This window comes from Lygodium microphyllum, chromosome 18 (genome assembly GCF_053477565.2).
Source record: "Lygodium microphyllum isolate KBCC chromosome 18, Lygodium_microphyllum_v1.1.10, whole genome shotgun sequence".
Classification (NCBI taxonomy): Eukaryota; Viridiplantae; Streptophyta; class Polypodiopsida; order Schizaeales; family Lygodiaceae; genus Lygodium; species Lygodium microphyllum.
In genome coordinates, this window is record NC_141152.1 from 8,909,008 (window position 1) to 8,930,707 (window position 21,700).

The window sequence follows — 21,700 nt, forward strand, 5'->3', positions numbered from 1 at the left end:
AAGAGTGGTTGGACTAGATGAGAAAAGATCCCCAATTGAAGATGCTACAGCTCTTGCCACCAAAATTAGGGCTATAGATGTACCCATCATTGGGGCTTGGCGAGTCGGGAAAGCTGACACAAAAACAAAAGTCCTCATCTTGAAGTTTGGAGACTTGGAAAGAAGAGAGCCTTCCTCTCCAAGAGGATCGCTCTCAAAGGAGAAAAGATCTACCTAGATAAAGACCTCACCCCAGCCCAGATAGCCCACGGGAGGGAAAATATGCCACGTGTTCTAGAGGCACGGAAAGCAGGTAAATGGGCTATCTACAGAGATGGAAGAGTCATCATCACAGAGAAAAGGATAGCATGACGGTGCGCGGCCTATGAGACCCTGAAGTTCACACTGTGGAATTGCAATGGCTCCCTTAAGACAGATGTAGGTTATTTTGAGGATACTTTCAAAGGGATAGACATTGCTATGTATACTGAGACACATCAATGTAAAGACAGCCGTCTATCTGATGTATATGGATATAGATGGGAAAGTGTATATCGCCCTCGGCCTAGGCGGCCTGGAGGGATGAGGGGATCAGGAGGTGTGGCAATTCTATTTAGAGAAGAGCTCCGAGATACAGTCCAAGTGGTACATAGAGATGTAGAGGCAAGATACATGTGGATCAGGTTACGTACAAGTAGAACTCGAGACATGTATATTGCCATATGCTACTTTCCCCCTGCATGCTCTAAGTTTGCTCCTAAAGAGGCATCCCCGTATACACCACTATATGAGGACATAATGAGATTTATGAGAATTGGGGATGTTCTACTAACAGGAGACTTTAATGCACGCACAGGAAACAACCAATCTGCTTTCTTTGACACTAGTGATGAGATGTTCAGAGATATTGCATTAGATGAAGTGGGATTAGTTAGATCAGCCCAAGATAGAGAGATAACAGAATATGGAACACACCTACTGGCATTGGGAAGTGCACATGGTTTGGCCATCCTTAACGGGCTGCCACAGTGGCCAAGATCTAATGGTTTCACATGTTGGAATAACAAGAAAGGGTCAAGCACAGTGGACTATTTGATTGGATCACCCAACTTGCTACCTGACATAAAAAGCTTTGAAATCTCAGACAGACCAATTGGATTAGCAGCAGACCATGCTATTCTAGCTTTCACAATGCAATATGGGCATATACACGAAGCACAGCCATACATACCAAAATTACCATGCTATGATTTTGTGGAAGCGACCTCACACATATACAACACTACTGTGCGAGATGCATTGAGGGAGCTAGACACACAGGCCTCTCTGGATGAGTTTACAGAACAGTTGGCCGAGATAATACACACTTCAGCAGCCTACGCTTTCCCACACACTACACCGTCAGATAAACCTCCATGAGGTAATGCCCCACAGAATGGTTGGTATGATGATGAGTGTAGAGAGACACGAGCACGTTTTCAGCGAGAGGTGGCACTTGGCATATGTACACATAAGCATGCTCGAACACTCTTCAGACGATTGGTACGCAAAAAGAAGCAGGAATACCTGAGCAGACTAGAAACAGAAATGTATTCCATGTTCTTGGGACAGGACAGCAAGAGAGCATGGAAAAAGATGCATGAGAACCAGCCACCCTTACAGATTACTAGACCGGATGGTTGGCATGGATATGCTTGCACACTCTATGATGTTCCTGGCCAAGAGCGTATGCCACTCCCCTCAACCTCAAGACCAGCAAATTGCAGATTTTTCACATAAAAAAAAGTGAGGAATGCCATATGGAAACTGAAAAATGGAAAAGCCCAAGATCATGATGGTTTAGTAGCTGAACATTTCGCGCATGCCTGTGATATCTTGGCACCAACGCTGGCTCACATCTTTAATAGGGCAGTTTGTGAGGGATTTCCAACCTATTGGTTAGACCATATTGTTGTGCCACTCTTTAAGAGTGGAGACCCCGCGCTACCTAGTAACTATCGAACTATCATGATTGGACACATGCTGGCCAAAATATATGGCTCTATCGTGGAACAAGCATTGAGTGAATGGGCCGAGATGCATGGCCTGAGATCAAAAGGCCAGGCTGGCTTCAGGAGGGGATATACAACTCTAGACCATATCTTTACATTGAGGGCAATCATCGAAGAAGGCAAGGCATTCAAGAAAAAGATCTACTGCTGTTTTGTGGACTTTCGCAAGGCCTTTAACACAGTGCCACGTGCTAGACTCATGAGAAGAATGCAAAACATTGATGTGCCTATAGAGATACAGTGGAGTATCTATGCCTTGTATGAGACAGTGATGGGCAGAGTACGAACACCTGAGGGCATCTCAGATACAGTCAATAGCACCATTGGGGTGAAACAAGGCTGTCCACTTTCACCGACACTATTTGGGTTGTACATAGATGAAATTTCAGAATATGTGGACAGAACTGGTGGAGCCGGAGCCAGCCTAGCTGGAGTGCTGATACCATTACTGCTTTATGCCGACGATATTGTACTTATATCTGACTCACCTGAGGGACTAAATAGACACTTGGATGCATTATCAGCTTTTTGCAGAGATAGAGATCTTAAGGTGAACCTTGGGAAAACTAAAGTTATGGTATTTAACACTTCAGCTGCTTGGGTGACAAGAGCTGAGCACCAGTTTACTTTTGATGGAGAGCTAGTGGAGATGGTTAGGAAGTATGTCTATTTGGGGGTCACATTGAAGGGACCACAGTTCTCTTGGAGAGAGACATCAGAGGCTCGTTTGACAAAAGCATATGCAGCCTTAGGTGCATTGGAGAGGCAATGTGCTCACATACAATTTCATGAGCCGCGCACCAAATTGTGGCTTTTTGACACCTTGGTTACACCTACACTCCTATATGGGGCAACTATTTGGGGTCTGAGTCTCTTTCACACGAGGAGACAGCCTTTGGGAGACCAGGATGGACCAGAGAAGGAATACTATGACGGGTGGGAGCATATGGAAAGACCACTGGTCATGATGATCTTGGGTATGATATGAGCGAAGAGCTCGACCCCAAATGAGATTAGCAGAGCTGAGTTGGGAGCATCACCCATGGTGGCTGAGGCCTTGGTCCAGGCAGTGACTTTCATACATAGACTATGGGAGCTCCCCCAAGATAGATACCCACGGCTAGCCCTGGCCTCTTCTAGACAACTAGCAGCAAATGGTGACAGACATTGTTGGTATGCTCAGATGAGTACATGGATGAGTCTACATGGGCTGCAGATTGATAGACTACCCCCCTTTGACTATAGCCTAGATTGCCCTATACTTGACCTAAGCCGATCAGAGCTAAACCATGTGATTAGAGCAAACATACTGAAGTTAGATACGGAGAAGACCTGGATCCGACCCCCCTCTCCCCATGGCACGAGGATGGCACACTACCAGACCCACTTCCTTCAGATATTTGAGGATGGTTTCATCACCCGACCCAATTACATGGACACACAGTTGCCTCATGGACTATGCACAGTTATTGGTCAGATCCGCACCTCATCCCATCACCTGAGGATTGAGACAGGCAGATGGGAGGGTATACAGACAGAGGAACACTACATCTGCCAATGCACTGTATATTATGATATACGAGGTAGATGCTACTGTCTGTTTCGAGAGGGTTTTGGACCCTTGAGACGGATCATGCAGTTTGAGGATCAAAGATGCTTGGGATTCTTCCTCTTGGAGCTCCAGAGGCGTAGAGCAACAATTCTATGAAGTAGGAGGCCCCCACAGCTCGGCTCACATAGACAGAGAGTAGTCACTGACTTTTTCACTGATACAGGACAGAGTATGGCAGATACCACTACTACTGCCACACAGCCTACAGGAGTACATCATCATTGGACCTCATCTTCTGTAGGTGTCCCTTTGGATAGAGCAGTGGCACTTAGCCGGTCTAGGTGACCACGTCCACCCGGACGAAGGCCTAGACATCCACACCACAGACAAATTAAAGCCATCATTGAGCGCCATAGGAGACAGATGCTGAGACGCCTCAGCGATGCAGAGCGGGACAGTCTGGGGCGCAGGGCAGGGATCCGGCGTCAGCCAAAACCCTAACGCACAGGGCAAATGGGCGAGAAGCAAGCGCAGAGGCCGCAGTTCAGGCGGATGAGGGACGCAGCCGATGGGCCTTCCGACAGGAGGGCGGCGGACTCAACCGTAGTCGACGGGACTTCAGGGGCAGGTGATGGGCCTGCGGGTGACGACCAGAAGGGGGCGGCAGGCTCGATGAGGGCCAGGTGATGACGACGAGGCACCAGGAGATGGCGACGGGGCTGAAGGCGACACATCCTCTCTCTCTCTCTCTCTCAAGCATACATGCCTCTTATTTGTATGATCATTCATGTATGATGTATCCACTCCTATGTATGTACTTATAAGTTGTAGCACATGTTGCGCATGCGGCATATGCCATAGAGGTTTTGGCGTGTTACCCTCAAGTATTCATCTTATATACTCCAATAGCATTGCTATTTAGACTCTTAACATCTGTTCTATCATCTATATTTCAAAATAATGAAGTTATTTTTTTTTCGTACTAATATCGTACCGTACCTTATAAAATCTTAAGGTACCATTTAGTACCGTATTTTATCGTACCGTATCGTACCATATTTTTCGTACCTGACAACTATGGACTTGTGGGACTATGTTACAGGTGATTTGCATTGTCCAAGAGATCTTGCACCTCAAACACCTCAGCATAATACTAGAGGACAGGCTACTGGTGCTGTTGCCCCTCCTCCCCCTCCTACAGAGGATCAGAGAAGATGAGACTCCAAAGATGCACAAGTACTTTCTTTGATTACCTTATCAGTGAAAAGATCGATCATTCCACACATCCAGTCTTGTAAGACCTCAAAATCAGCATGGGATTGACTTGAGTGTATGTTTGCAATATGTAACAAGCTAGAATATCTTATCTCTGTAGAGACTTGGCCAATGTGAACATGGATGGGGTTGAAAGCATGACAGATCACCTTACTCACATACAAAATTTACGCGAGCAACTGCTCAATGTGGATGAAGTCATTCAAGATGCTGAATTGGTAAACGTCACATTGAACTCTCTTCCAGAGTCGTATCTTGGTTTCCACACCTCTTTAATGTTGTCTTTGGAGGAGGGGTAGTTGCCTCTTACATTTGTGGAGTTGTAAGGCTTCTTATTGCAAGAGGAACAGACTCGGAAGAATGTTGCATTACATTCAAGACACGTGGCTATGCTTTCATAGTTCAAAGGCAAAGGAAAAGTCAAGCAAAATGCAAAAAATCAGCAAAAGGATGATGCTGGATAGCCATCAAATAAGGCTGACCAAGACATAGAAAAGTCTTTAAAAAATGGAAAATGTCATTATTACAAGAAGCCAGGTCACTATATTGATGAATGCTATAAGAGATTAGCCAAAGAGAAGAAAAAGAACTCCGATTTGTATATCCAAGAGACATCAACCAGCAAATCTACTTATAGTGATGCTTGAACCAACTTAATGGAGAAGAACTATGCATTTCGAACTTGTAGTTATGATTCTTCAATGGCTAATTCAACATTTAATGCTACTGAAATGCAATAAACATGATATTTTGACAGTGGAGCTTCAAAGCACGTCACTTCTTTTGTTTTCCTCTTTGCATTCAGCCCCTCCTGGGAAGCGTGTTACATGTGCAGACAGTAACATTTATGATGCTTATGGCATTGGGACAATCACTATTACTGCTGCAAATGGTTTTGACTTTATGCTTCCAAATGTCTTGTCTATGCCTATCATTACAAAGAACTTATTGTCTATCTCTAGTTTTAATAAGCATGGCTTTTGAGTCATTTTTTAGGATGACAAATGCATTATTAAAGACAAGGAGATGGATTATGCACTCGGGTTGTCTAGGACTATGTATAAGGGTTTTTTTTTTGTTGCATACCTATGATGCACAGTCTCATGATGCTTTGGCAGTCACTACTCTATCTTCCACTATGCAGAATGCGAAGCTATGGCATGCATGCTATGGACATATGAGTTTTGGGAGTTTGATGACCCTTCAGAGGTGTCATATGGTAGATGCATTGCCTCCAATGGAGACTCCACCTCCTCGTGCATTGGAGGGATGTATTTTGGGTAGGATGCACAAATTTTCCCTCAAAAAGGATAGTGTTGTGCATGTTGTCGAGAAATTGCAGCTTATTCACTTTGATGTTTGTGGTCCTATGAGGACACGTACACTTGGAGATCGTCTTTACTTTGTTACATTTATTGATGACTATTCTTGGTATACATGGGTGTATAGGTTGAAAGCAAAATCTGATATGTTTATGCATTTTAAACATCTTGTTGCAAAACTTGAGGTTGAAACTAGCTTGAAAGTGTAGACACTTCACACGGATAGAGGCGGGAGTACATGTCTCGTGCTTTTGAGACATATTTGCTTGATCATAGCATTACACATCAAGCCATTGTTAGAATGACTCCTTAGCAGAATGGTGTGCTGAAAGGAAGAATCGCACTCTTATGGAGATGACTCGTCGTATGCTCAAAAGCAAGGTGTTGCCTCATAAATTTTGGTTAGAAGGCGTTCAGTGTGCAAATCATGTGTTGAATCGTGCACCCACTAAGGCACTAAAGGCAATCACCCCATTTGAAGCTTAGCATGGCAAGAAACCCAAGGTTGACTACTTTCGGGTGTTTGGTTGCATAGCCTATGCACATGTTCCCAAAGAGCTTCATGGGAAGCTTGATAACAAGGGTGTAGAATGCATATTTACTGGCTATAGTTCAGAAAGCAAGGGCTGTTGCTTCTATGACCCACGCACAAAGAAAATTTTTGTCAATAGGGATGTCATATTTCTTGAAAATGCTGCATTTTCACATAATCGGTTTCAAATGCCAGCCATCCATGACATTGGTGATGTTTTTGAGGGTCTCTTGCCACTTTCTTTGGAGTCCACGCCTGATGTAAACTGCCGGACAGACATAATACAGCAAGTTATTGCTACACCACATGCACCTGAATAGCAGGGTATTGATGAAAATGCTGCATTTTCACATAATCGGTTTCAAATTCCAGCCACCCATGACATTGGTGATGTCTTTGAGGGTCTCTTGCCACTTTCTTTGGAGTCTACGCCTGCTGTAAACTGCCAGACAAACATAATACAACAAGTTGTTGCTACACCATATGCACCTGAATAGCAGGGTATTGATGATGGTTTGCCACCTGCAATGGAAGATGCAATACAACATAAAAGGGCTGCTGTAAATGCAGCAAAAACAATCCGGAGATGGCTGTTACAAACTCTCTAGGACAGTAAAATGGATGCTCTTTTAGGCCACGCTATTGCCTTCTCCAGAAGAGGATATCGCCATTCCAATAGTCCTGGCCATACTTCCTTGGGCATAATGGGTTACTGGTTGATGGAGGAGCTTGATAAGGAGGTGGAGGTAGTTATAAGTGCTAATGAAGGAGGTATGGGCAATTAGCAAACTCTCTTGCAAAATGTGCAAAGGAGGGGATTAGGTCAATAGGCTAGAACAAGTTTGTTCTATCAACATGGGTTGCTCTAATATTAGGGTTCTTTTGGAAATTGATCTCTCGTGTTCCTTTTCTTGATAATCTTGGTCATGCTTTCTTCGGTAGGGATAGAAAAGTGGATAAGCCCACCGATCTTTCTTTTGTAGATGAAGGCTTCTACCTTATGATTTTATAAGGTACAGTATGATATTAGTATGAAAAAAAAACAGAAACTTGGTTATTTTGGATTATAGATAATAGAACACATGTTTAAAGCTAAAATAGCAATGTCACTTGAGTTAATAGGATGAATACATGAGGATAACAAGGAAAAACCTCATGCACATCTGTCGTCGACTGCCAGCCCTTTGTTTCGCCCTCCTGCCCCTGCACTGTTAGGGTTGTGCCTTGTCACACGTGTTATTGGGACAGGCCACGACTGAGGCCGACAGGTAAAGCTCAGGTTTCATCGGCTGTGCTTGCAGAATACGCCCCTTGTCACAACTCTGTAGAAATAGAATTTGTATCCTTTTTCATTAATTTGTCTATATAATGATTTATTAAATTTGTTTACTTTGCACTAATTAGATATAAAGAAAAGTGCATTGGAGCTGGCCAATGATGAGTGGTCACAGGTTATGGTGGACCCACGCGGTGGATTAGAGAAAAGATAGTTCACACTTCCACCTATATGGCCCGATTGGGCGCCTGTGACCAGAACTCACGCATATCAGGGTTAGACTCGCACACAGAAAGGATAGATGCCTTGAAGTGTGGGCTAAATCCGCCAGAACAGACAGTTACAATCAACAAGATGGCATGATCATGAAATGCTTGTACAATGTGCATGTGTGGGCTGAAAGCTTGAAATGCACATTTCTTTACATAGGAAAGTCACATGAAGATTCTGATACCGTTTTTGCGATGTACACTGAAAAAGCTTTCATATGACACCCATATTGGGGGGGTCCCTATTTTTTAGGAGGTTTCTATTCTTGACAGTATTCAGCCCAAAAAGGAAGGCCATAGAGAAGAGACAAGTGTCAAGACACTTGCCACACAAGTTTCCAAGTGTTCCACCACTTGTCACATCTCATGACATGTGGCTGGGCACTTGTCTTGTGCTACTCCACTTTCCCCTTTTGTACTAGCTCTTCCCTCTCCTATAAATAAGAGCTCGTTTTTCTTCATTCAGCATCATTTTCCTTTGTAAACTCATGTACAGCATCCACAGATAGCCAGAAACTGGCCCCATCCATCCCCATCATCATCCCCCACTTCTCCATTATCAAATTCCTCCATATTCCCTCTTCTATCACTGCTATTTTACAGGACAGCAAGCCTGTAAATTCATTACAGCACCCCCTTCTCAAGCTCTTTCTTCCATTTTAGCAACAAGAAGCAAGCCCTATCCATGCTGATCAACGATGAAGAAAGGCTGATTTCCCCTCTTTCTTCTCTCATACTGTAAAGAAATCAGTACTCATCATTGCATAATAGATAATGCATGTGTTTGTACATCTTTGCATGATCTTGTGAGAGTGAGAATTACTTCTCCTCACTCTCAGGTTGATTGTAACTGAGCTCTTTCCTAAGGGACTTGGGTTGAGCAGAAATACATTCCTTCCGGGGGGGGGTTGCCCATCTTCAACCCTCAATCTTGTCTCCATTACTTTTACATTTTTATGGCTGTAATTTTGTGAGTAATTTTCATTTTCAACTTTAAGTGTTCATTCTCTTTTATATTAAATCTCGAAAACAAGTGAATATCATAATTGTTAAGCATACTACGTGGTTCGGGGCGTTTACACCCCTGGACAGTGCATCTGTACAGAAAAGAGAGAGAGAGAGAGGGAGAGAGCTAGAGAGAGGCCTGCGTGTATCTGCCTCCCGTGAGCTCTTCACTCGGCCTCTGACCGGCATACGTACTGATACAATATGGCTGGCTTGGATCTGGCTTTTATAGACCAAACGGTGGCAGCTCTTGGTCCAGATTCTGATATCGAGGAACCAGAGGATATGGTTCCGTGCACAGAGGAGATGCCCCCTGCTCCTGACCTCCAGCCTGCGGGCAAACGCACCAAGCATACTTCTGTAGAGACAATGGATCATCGGGATCGTTCCTATGCTCAAGTTGCTTCTGATTCTGTGGACTCCCAAGATGTTGATTGGGAGCATTTGCTGGAGTTTGCCAACACTTTGCTTGGCGATTATGTTCAACATAATCAGGAAGTCTTTTCTGACTCTGCAACGGAAGATGTTTTGGAAGCCACTGTGGACCCGAAACATGTCTTGCGCTCCTTTTCAGTGTTTTATGAACGTGTTGTAATACTCTTCTTCACTGGTAGGATCCCACTGCTTTCCCGTATTCGCCAGTGGCTGCACAGTCTACTACAAGGGAAATGTGTCTAAGAGATTTTTGTTGGGCCCCGGGGTTTTTTTGAGGTGCTGTTGAAATCAGAGACACACCGTATTGCTCTCCTGTCTAAACTGCCATTATTCGTTGATCGCCGTCTGGTCCATGTTGTGCCATGGCGCCCAATGGCAGATTTTCAGTGCCTGCTGCAACGTGAATGCCCTGTGTGGGTTGAAGTGGAAAACTGTCCGGCTGTTTATTGGCCACTGTTAAAGGACGCCATGGCCGCTGTGGGCATTGTTCTGGTCCCCCCCAGCCTAAGGGCCATGAATCGCAACCGTCTGTGTATGTTATGGGACACTGCTCGGAAAAGGCCTGCTTGGTTATGTATTAACTGCTCTGGCATGCATCCTTTACATTTTCGTTTGAAATGGGGCAACTTTGCAGGACATTGCTTTTCGTGTGGAAAATTGGGGCATTTTATGGCTGGATGCCCAGAGAAGCACCACACTTCAGATGTCGAGTATGTTGCGCTGCCCATGGAAGATATGGTGTGTGATGCTCCGTCACGCAGGATGCCACCCAGCCACCTAAAGTTTTGGATAAAGGTAAACAATAGGTCTCGGGTTTGGATTCTTGTGGCAACGACTGGATAGATGTACGCGTGAAAAAAGGCAACAGGCTTGTTGCTGGCATGGTGGATACTGTGCCTACTGCCTCACCAGATTCCATGCGTATGTATATGCGCAGGAAAGAAATGTTGTCTTCAGAGCACTCTGCTCTTGCTATGGTTTCCTCTGCTCCCCGCCAACAGCCAACTAGGAGAGTGTATTCGGATGGTCCAAAGGGTCCACTTGCTAAGCTGGCTTTTGATACTAGAGGTAACGTCATTACCCCATGGGATCATCGTTATCCCCATTCCATCCCCAAGACAACGGATATGCCATCTACCTCCAAATCTGGTTGTCAGAACTCTTTTGCCGTGTTAGCTGATTTTTTGGATGAGGGAGTCCTGGACATTCTCGCAGAAAAGGTTAAATCGAGGCAAGCTGTGCCTCGTACCTGATTTTCTTTTGAATACACATGAAGATAGCCACGTGAAATGTGTGAGGAATTTGTTCTCGCCACAAGCAACATGCCATGTGGACTGTATTGCATGAGAATCAGTGGGATGTCTTGTGTGCTGTTGAGCACAAGAGTCACGGTGAAGCAGGAAAAGTTGTGGATTGCCATGGCTTTCGTTTGTTCTATGCAAGGACACATGCCAGGCAGTATTCTGGTGTGCTTATGATTGTACATGAAAAATATCAGCCGGTTCTTATTAAGAATGATGTGCATGGCCGCTTTGTGGTGATTGAAATTTTATTCGAAGGAGAGATCTTATGGTTACTTGGCCTCTATGCTCCGAATGATCCTTTATCTCGCAGGGAGCTTTGGCATACTTTGCAGACTTCCTTGTCCCTTGGTAGATGGGGTTTTTTGATGGGGGATTTTAATATGTGTGTTGATTCTTCATAGTCCACATCAGGGCATTCGGTAATGGATGCGCCGGAAAGTCGTATGTGGCAGGAGTTGGCTCTTGCCGTTCTTAAGCAAGATCTCACGTCAACATACGTCTCGTCAGACTCTTGCAGAGAGGCATGTACACCAAGCTGATCGTACACCAAGCTGAATAGAATGATGTGGTAGCTGGTGATATGAAAGTACAAGGCTAGGGATTTATTTTATAGCATTGGGATTCCTCCGAAACCTAACCCTAGACTTACTGAGGTATATTCACTGTGCACACACTAACACACTTTAATGTGGTGTGTTCACACATGGAGATAGTAGCTAACTAACAAACCCACCTTTGAGTCATGGGTGACTGAGTGTGTGACATATAACATAAGAAAAGCTCATGGGAAGGTCTTACCTCAAATAGGGTGGTGTCTAATCATGTACAATAGGTTTGGGAGAGGAGATACATAAGAGTGAAAACATGTTTTAGGATATTTATTTATCTAATTTATATTTTTGGGTTGAACAAACTTTTTGTTTAGGAGGGAGAGGCCTTGAACTTTACCTACCCGTGTTTCGGTTTTTGGCCAACATGCAATGTGTTTTAGTTCTTAGCTTTTGATTCTAGCCTTCAAATTACACTTTAATTGGATGTGTTTGCATCCCTATTTCTCTTCATTAAAGCCATTTATAGTGAGAGCAGGTGAGCAATTACTAACTCTCAACTCTTCTCCTTATCTATCATCAAGGTTTCCCCAATTTTCAGCAACACATATAGGGCCGTCGATAGCTCAACCCATCACGTCGCAAGCTGCTCCCCGCTCCGTCTAATCGCACCCAACACATATAGGGCCGTCGATAGCTCAACCCAACACATATAGGGCCGTCGATAGCTCAACCCATCACGTCGCAAGCTGCTCCCCGCTCCGTCTAATCGCACCCACCATAGCTCAACCACGCCATTGCCAGTGCCCAGCTCGACGACTCGCCCCCCCCACGCCGAGTCCCCCCCCCCCCCCCCCCACCTTGACAATTCGCCCTATTCCGCTCTCGGCCCCGCCCCAACAGATTCGGCCTGCTCCAATGGTTTCGGCCAACAGATTCATCCTTGCCCCCCGCTCCAATGGTTTCGTCTCTCTCCCCCCCTCCCCCCCCCCTCCCACTCCAACAGATTCGACCGCCCTATCCCCGCGCTCGCCTACTCCCCCCCTTCCCTCTAGTTGTTCCCTTTATCTGCAGCAACTCTTTCCCCTCAGGTAGTACCGTGACGTGATTGGTAGTTGTCTCCAAAGGGACGCGCAATGGAAACCTCTCGTCAGACGCCGGCGCACTCAGCAAGTGCCCCCAGTCAAACACCTTGCACATCGTCCTCTCTGAGGAGCAGCTCTTAGTTGTTTGAGCTAAGGAGCTGGAGCTAAAAGAAACAACGATTTATGGTTAGGTAGTAGGACATTTCCCAGCCAGGGCCCAACTTCGAGACTGGCGTCACTCCACGTTGCACATCGGCACAGTGCAGATCGTGGAGGCGGTCCTATGGGCCAAGGGATCTTCGTGGTCCGGCTCAGTTCTATAGACGCAGGTTGCGAGTTACTTGCCAGTTCACCATATGGGTCCAGGAAGGGGTTCATATACATGGTCCCTTGGTATAGTTGCTTTACTGTGGAGGCATTTGCACTCCACCACAGGTTTCTTCGGCACCTGGTCACCCTTCTTTTCCCTGGCATGGCGATAGAGTATCGCCATTTGGTGGAAGACTTTGGACAGCTCTTCGGCACTATCCTTCCTACATCTTTCGCGGATGCAGTGACAACAGCAAGAGTCCCAAAGGTATCGGTGGCAGTGAAAGAGGTCAAGAATATCCCACAGCTCCTAAAGATTAAGGCAGGCAGGTACTTCTTTAGACAGTAGGTCATTGTGATTGGGCAACCAGGCCAGTGTTTGCGTTGCCACGACTTTGGGCATCAGGCAGCAGTTTGCACACGTTTCGGAGCCAAGGCAACTCCGTGGATAGGCCCGCAGGTGGACATTGACAGCTTCACACGAGTCCAGAGACGACAGAGAGGGAGACGGCAGGGGAGGGCGCAGCTAGCTTCTCAGACCCAGTCTCATCAATAGGGAGCAGGTGGGCGAGTGACGTCCCCTCGACAGAGCGCTCCACAGCCCCCCCCGCCCGCCCCACCCGGCAGGACCGCAGCCCCCCACATCCACCACCCACACCACGGACTACCTCACCTGAGATCCCATAGCCCCCACACCCATCCCCCCCCACATCCCATGCCCCCTCTAGCCCCCCACTGACCCTGGCCCATAGCCCCCCTTTCTAGGGCCACCAGCCCCCCCCCACACCCGCCATGCACGTCCGCCCATCCCACCATCCCTCGATCCTCTTCCCCTCCACCACCTCCCCTACCGAGCACCCCCCTTGATCCACACCTGGTTCAAGTGATCCCCCCCAGACCCACCCCCCCTCCTCCCACAGGAGGTGATGAGCCACACACGCCTACATCATCCTCGCACCAGCAGTCTTCCCCCTCCCATACAACCATGAGCTCATCCGCCCTTGCCGCCCGTCACACTTTCTCGAGACAGGTACAGTTGTTGCCACAGGAGTTCTTCCGCAGTGGCCCATGGTCCTACCTGAGAGTTGCGGAGTGCGGAGAGTTTCTACTACCTCTAGAGGTGGGGATCTTTGTGGTTCGTAAGTCAAGGAGGGGCAAGGTCCATCTACTAGTACCACCAGATGGACCAAACTACGCCTTTTTTCTTGAGTCCTCTCACTCAGGGGAGCGGACGACTACATAGATAGAGGAGTTAAAGAGTCAGTTGGGGCGGACCGCATCTCCCAGTGGATGGGAGAAGGACTAGCATTGTTTGCACAGTAGTGGCCTGGTTGCATGATGGACATTAATTGGTGGACTGGTGCCGAGGTCCCACACTTGAGCATTATCTTTTGAGCCCCTCCACAGTGGAGAGCTCCGAGGGATGTGATCGAGTGGCCCTTGGCACAGGCGACTCGTTTCTGCTAGTGTACAGAGCCACGACTCTCAACATGCTTGATAGATGCATTGATAGTACCACTTGGAGCATCTATCACCCATATGGTCTAGCCGAGGGCCACCACAGGGGACTGGAGTTTGCCGTCCAGACCAGCGACAAAGCATACTTGCATGCCTCATAGTTTTTGCTCCTCATCAGAAACCTCCACACCGAACAGATGCCTGTTCGATCAGTCATAGGTTTCCCCATGAGCTTACACCTTGCATCTTGAAATGTGAATAGTCTCCACTACAGTTGGGCACGTGGTTTTAGGAAGTTGATTGTTCAGTAGGATTTGCAACCTGCCCTTGCCGGACGGATCGACATCTTACTTCTACAGGAGCACAAGCTCACCCCCACCACCTAGGCCCAACGGGTCGGAAAGGTACTTCCGGGCAGCTCGCACACTTACTGGGAGCATGCCATAGGTGCCCATTGCAGAAGTGGAGGCGTATGCACCTCTATTGGCCCAAGTCTCACCGCCTGTGTATGAGACCACGAGACGATAGTGGTAGGGAGGGTTCTATGGATCAAATTGGATATTGGGGTCTTGTGCATTGGAGTCCTCAATGTCTACGCCCCTACGGAGGTTAGGGCACGCAGAAGGTTCATGGTGGAGATCGCGGATGGACTCCCAGAGGTGAACTCCTGTATTGTTGGAGGAGACTTCAACAACTTGGAGGCTTTGGAGGATTAGCAGGGTAGAGACAAAAACTACCACGGCATGGCTAGGGAGGAGTACGAGGCATGGGAGGTCTCTTTGCTGGCAGTAGGAGCACTCGATGCTTGGAGAGACCCTTCCTTCCACAGGAGGGAGAGATCATTGGACTTCTCTTGGGGATACAAGCGGCTAGGTGGAGTTGTGCTAGAGCGGTTGGACAGGTTTTATGTGGAAGAGTGGGGAGGCTCTCGTGGAGGCCAGATTGAGCAGTTGGCAGGCACCATGTTGTCCCCCGGTTCTCTTGACACTTGATCCCCCTGCATCCGCCCTAGACACACGATCCTGTCAGATCCCTGACTCGATCTATGGATGGAGGAGGTAACAAGACAAATAGAGCAGATTTGGACCAGAGAGTGAAACAGGAGGGACTGGATAGCTGAGGAGGTTGCAGAGGTTCTAGCTGAGTCGAGCAGAATCTGCCAAGCGGCAACCATACAGGCTAGGTAGCAGAGCTAGGAGGAGGAGAGAGCACTCTGGCGGGACCTTGTAGCCACACAGAGATTATTACAGGAGGCACTAGGGGATCCCACCCTCCATGCACAAGAGGTGCGCGCGTGAGTAGCCATTGCTGGCCTTGAGGACAGGCGTTCGGAGTTCTCTTTCCAAACCTCAGTAGCCTTCTGGGCACGGAAGGGGGACACGATGTGCTGGGAGTTCTTCCAGGTGCACCAGCCTTGCACCGCAAGAGAGCAAATATGCAACCTTCGGGATTAGTATGGGAGGACACGCGAGGTGATGGAGTTTGCTACCGACTATTACACGCGCCTTTTTCAACAGGAGACAGCTTCAGCTAGAGAACAGAGATGTAGACCGCAGGTTTGGGATCACATCACGTCCCTTATCACAGAGGAGATGGGATGCTCCCTCCTAGCCCCCTTCACAGAGAAGAAACTAGAGGAGGCTTTCCATACACAAGATGGGCAGAAATGCTTGGGAGAGGATGGCCTCTCTAAGGCCTTCTTCACTACCTACTGGGAAGTGGTGAAGGCCCCTACTGATGGCCTTCTAGGAGACCGTTGGAGCTTTCCCAGGCCTTATTAGTCCACAGGCCTTATCAGTCTTCTCCCCAAAGGGGGGGACCGGTTGGAGCTTTCCGAGTGGAGACCGATCACCTTATTGTCTGTGGCCTATAAGGCACTAGCAAAGATGATTGGTAGGCAATTATGCCCCGTGCTTCCAGACATCATCCGTGACACACAAATAGGCTTTGTCTAGGATAGGAGCATCCTAGACAATGTATTTACCTTCTTTGAGGCGACAGAGTGGGCTCAACATAGTGGGCAGAGACTGGCCATACTACTCTTGGATTTCGAGAAAGCTTATGACAGGGTGGACTGGGATTTCCTAGAGGGGACCATGATGAGGTTGCGATTCCCCCAGGTTTGGATTTGCAGGGTCTCCACCCTTTACAGATTGGCCACCAGCAAGGTTCTCATAGGCGGAAGGCTAGGGGAGGAGCTTCGACAAGAGAGATCGATTCGACAGGATTGCCCCATGGTCCCTTACCTATTTCTACACTTTGCAGAGGCGATGTCTCACTTCCTCACGTCACGTGTAAGCGGATTGCGCGGCCTCCGACTTCTAGTGAGAGAGGAGACTAAGTTGTTAGACTCAGAGTATGCAGATGACACATCACTCTACATAGAGGACGATGAGTTGATGCTGGAGTGAGTGAGGCTGGCTCTTGATGTGTTCTGTTCTGCGACGGGAGCGAAAATCAACTGACGAAAGTCGGTTGGTTTCCTCACATACCCGGACTCTAGCACGGAGTGGGGCGTCCACTTGGGATTTAGATGGGTGAGCAGAGGGCAGACCGTCCGGTACCTAGGGTTCCAAGTGGGACTCGACATCACTCCTGTCCAACAGTTTCTTCATGTCCTTGATTCTATTCGGAGGAAACTGACCTACTGGAGCATGGCTCGCCTCTCACTAGCGGGCCGAGCCCTGGTGGTTACCCGGGTCCTCCTAGCGACGGCTTGGTACATCGCCTTGTGTTAGTGCTTCTCCTCATCATGCGTAGTGCAGCTTCGCCGCCTAGTCCGGAATTTTCTTTGCTCAGGGTTAGATTGTTCCAGGGATTTGAGGGCCGAGGTGGCGTGGGCGACCATCATATGGCATCGGTCAAAGGGAGGGCTTGGGATCAGACCCAGAGTATTGGAGTATGCCCCTCTTGGGCAAGCTAGTTGTCCACAGCCTCACACTAGGCGGGTAGACTTGGAAGGTCTTATTGTAGGAGAGCCTTCGGGACTCTAGACCGAGGCTAGGCAGTGAGTGGAGGCCGTCCCTGAGATGGATCTTCACATCAGCCCAGATCACCTTTCCTACGCAGCTTACTCTGGGTGTGGTAGGGTCTCTGTAAGGCCCTAATCCAGAGCCCCCGAGGCTGCCAGGAGGAGATAGACTGTCAGCGGGTGATCTGGAACCCGCAGGTCAAAGATCGGGAAGGGGCACAGATTGGCTCGTACCATCAGGACATGACAGGAGGTATATAGGATGGTGAACGAAGAGGTGCTGCAGCGAGTATCAGGCTGCGAGAGAGAAGTGGAGTTGAGGAGAAGGGAGAGACGCATCAATACCTATGGAGTGGCTTGCTCCCCTGATATGAGAGCCGATAGTGCCCGGGGAGGTATGGGCAGCTAGGTTTTCACCAATAGGCATCTCCCTTCAAGTGGGAGGTAGAGTGGGTGGTGCCCCATAGGGGACTTTCTTTGCCGTTTAGGAGGGGGGGCGTCTGGCCCTTGACAAAGGGCAGCAAGACGAGGGGATAACTGCCCTTTCGTGGAGGAGGATTCGGGTGGTGGGCCTTTATGGGAAGACTGGATCCCTATGTTTTCTGGAAGGAGCTTAGGGAGTGGCGCCTATGGATATGGGAGAGCAGACTACTTGATGAACTGGAGTGGGATCCAGGAGAGTGTCTATGGCCGGCCTCTGCGGTCGCCAAGAAGCCACCCAGGTTCTTAGAGTGCACTGCCAGGATTAGTAGATACGTACTAATCATAGTTGTCAGGTACGAAAAGTACGGTACGGTACGATAAAATACGGTACTACATGGTACCTTAAGATTTTATAAGGTACGGTACGATATTAGTACAAAAAAAAAACTTTATTATTTTGAACTATAGATGATAGAACAGATATTAAGAATCTAAATACCAATGCTATTGGAGTATATAAGATGAATACTTGAGGGTAACACGCCAAAACCTCTATGGCATATGCCGCGTGCGCAACATGTGCTACAACTTACAAGTACATACATAGGAGTGGATACATCATACATGAATGATCATACAAATAAGAGGCATGTATGCTTGAGAGAGAGAGAGAGAGAGAGAGAGAGAGAGAGAGAGAGAGAGATGAAATGACACGAGCGGATCGTGGTTGTGACTTGCCGCCTGCCCTATTTCGCCATCCGTTGGCTGCTCCCACCGGCATGCAGACAGCGTATGCGCCACTCGTCAGTCGTCCGTTCTGGGGGTGGGGGTTCTTGCCGTCGCCCTTCAATCCCGTGGGCCCTCGTTTCTTACGTCCCGGTCCTGAGCGCCGCCCTGCTTCATCCCGCCCTTTCTACTGCCCAATCGCGCTGCCACGTCTGCAGTCGCCCCGTTTCCTTCGACTGTTCTGCTGTTCGCGGCTCCGCCTGCTTGTGTTTGTCCTTTTCTTTCAAGGCGCCCAACTGCTGTAAACCCTACGCCCGACAGTCATTAGAGAGGTAGTGTCTCGGCCAGAGTGCCCACTAATCTATAAAAGAGAGAGAGAGAGAGAGAGAGAGAGAGAGAGAGAGAGAGGAGAGAGAGGCCCGCTGCCAACTTGTGAGAGAGAGAGAGAGAGAGAGAGGGCTTAGGGGGAGAGAGAGAGAGAGAGAGAGAGAGAGGTGGGTTGAGCGATGGCGGGAGATGGCGCCCTGTTGCCTGCGTGCCCCGTCGCGCCGTCTAACTGCCCGACGCCTGACTGCCCGTTGTGCCCTGTCACCTGACTGCCCATCGCGCCCCATCGTCGTCTGACTGCCGCTGTGTCCTGTCGTCTGCGAGCCTGTCGCCTGAGTGGCCCGTTCTCTGCGCGCCCAGTCGCCTGCCTGCCCCGACACCTGCGCGCCCCCGCCCACGAGCCAGGGTGCCCCGTCGCCACGTCGCCCCGTCCTGTCCCTGCCCTCGCCCTCGCCCGTCAGTCGTCTGTCCCCTTCAGTCAGCCCTGCGCATCGTTCCGCCTTGTCTACTGCCTGTCCCGCTGAAACGTTTGCAGCCGCCCTGTCAACTTCGCCTGTGCTGTTGTTCGAGGCTCCGCCTGCGTGTGCTCCTCCTTTCGTGCAGAGGCGCCCAGCTCCTGTAAAACCCTAAACCTGACCATCGTCAGAGAGGCAGCGTCCGGGATAGCGTGCCCCCTGCTCTGTACACAGAGAGAGAGAGAGAGAGAGAGAGAGAGAGAGAGAGAGGGAGAGAGAGAGAGAGCGGTCGTGATCTGCACTGTCGGTCAGTCCTTCTTCGAGATCAGCTCGTCATACACGATGGCTGGTTTGGATCTGGATTTCATAGACCAAACGGTGGCAGCACTTGGCTCGGACTCTGATGCTGAGGAACCGGAGGATATGGTTCCGTGCACTGAAGAATTGCCCCCAGGTCCTGACATCCAGCCTACGGGTAAATGTACCAAGCATACCCCGGAAGAGATAGGTGTTACTCCGGATCGTTCCTATGCGCAGGTTGCTTCGGATTCTGTGGACTCTCAGGAGGTGGACTGGGAGCATCTGTTGGAATTTGCCAACACTCTGCTTGGTGAATATGTTCAACATAATCAGGAAGCCTTCTCTGACTCTGCTCCAGACGATGTTCTGGAAGCTACCGTCGACCCAAAAACTGTCCTACGCTCCTTTTCGGTATTTTATGATCGCGCGGTGATACTCTTCTTCACTGGTTGAATCCCGCTGCTTTCCCGTATTCGCCAATGGCTGCAGAGTCTGCTACAAGGGGAATGTGTTGAAGAGATTTTTGTTGGATCCCGAGGTTTTTTTGAGGTCCTCTTGAAAACAGAGACGCACCGTGCTACTCTCCTGTCTAAACTGCCTTTGTTTTTTGATCGTCGGTTGGTTCATGTGGTTCCATGGCGCCCGATGGCAGATTTCCAGCGCCTCTTGCAACGTAAATGCCCTGTGTGGGTAGAAGTGGAAAATTGTCCGGCTGTTTATTGGCCGCTAGTGAAGGATGCTATGGCCGATGTGGGCACGGTTCTGGTCCCTCCCAGTCTCAGGGCTGTGAATCGCAACCGCTTGTGCATGTTATGGGATACTGCAAGGAAACGGCCTGCTTGGTTACGCCTCAATTGCTCTGGCATGCATCCGTTACACTTTCGTTTGAAATGGGGCAATTTTGCAGGCCATTGCTTTTCCTGTGGACAGTTGGGGCACTTTATGGCTGAATGCCCCGAGCAACAACACGTTTCAGATGCGGGTCATGTTGCTCCGCCCATGGACGATATGGTGTGTGATGCTCCGTCGTTGGATACTATCCACCTGCCCCAAGTTCTGGCCTAAGGTAAACAACAGGTTTCGGGTCTGGATTCCCGTGCCACTGATTGGGTTGAAGTACGTGCCAAAAATGGCAACAGGTTTGGTGCTGGCATGGAGAGTACTTTGCCTACTACCTCACAAGATTCCATGCGAACATATATGCGCAGGAAGGAAATGATGTCTTCCGAGCGCTCTGCTCCTGCTATGGTTTCCTCAGCTCCTCGTCATCAGCCCGCCAGGAAAATGTATTCGGATCGTCTAAAGGGTCCACCTGCACAGCTGGCTTTTGATACCAGAGGCAACGTCATTACTCCGTGGGACCGTCGTTACCCACGTTCCAACCCCAAGCAAGCAGATATGCCGTCTACTTCCAAATCTGGTCCTCAGAACTCTTTTGCGGTGTTGGCGGATTTCTTGGATGAGGGAGTCCTGGACATTCTCGCCGACAAAGTCAAATCGAGGCAAGCTGTGCCTCGTACCTGATTGTGTTTTGTATACACATGAAAATAGCCACGTGGAATGTGCGAGGAATTTGTTCTCGCCACAAGCAACATGCCATGTGGACTGCATTGTATGAGAATCAGTGGGATGTCCTGTGCGCTGTTGAGCACAAGAGTCACGGTGACGCCGGTAAAGTTGTGGATTGCCATGGCTTTCGTTTGTTCTATGCAGGAACACAGGCCATGCATTATTCGGGTGTACTCATGATTGTACATGCCAAATATCAGCCTGTTCTTATTAAAAATGATGTTCATGGCCGCTTTTTGGTGGTTGAAATTTTATTCGAAGGGGAAATCCTATGGTTACTTGGCCTCTATGCTCCGAATGATTCGTTATCTCGCCGAGAGCTTTGGCAGACTTTGCAGACTTCCTTGTCACTTGGCAGACGGGGCTTCTTCATGGGGGATTTCAATATGTGTGTTGATTCTTCCCAGTCTACATCGGAGCACTCGGTCATGGATGCGCCGGAAAGTCGTATGTGGCAAGAGTTGGCTCTTGCTGTTCTTAAGCAAGATCTTTGGTCCTGGCTACACCCGTCTTCTCCAGGCTTTACTTT

The 21,700-nt window shown here is 48.6% G+C and overlaps 1 protein-coding gene and 1 pseudogene across 1 annotated transcript in view; both read left to right on the forward strand.

The window, feature by feature from the left end:
• The window catches only part of LOC148020560 (chitin elicitor receptor kinase 1-like), a 189,890-nt gene that overhangs the window by 81,318 nt on the left and 86,872 nt on the right, over positions 1 to 21,700 (forward strand). The window lies entirely within an intron of this gene.
• Positions 355 to 7,031, forward strand: LOC148020562 (uncharacterized; annotated as a pseudogene).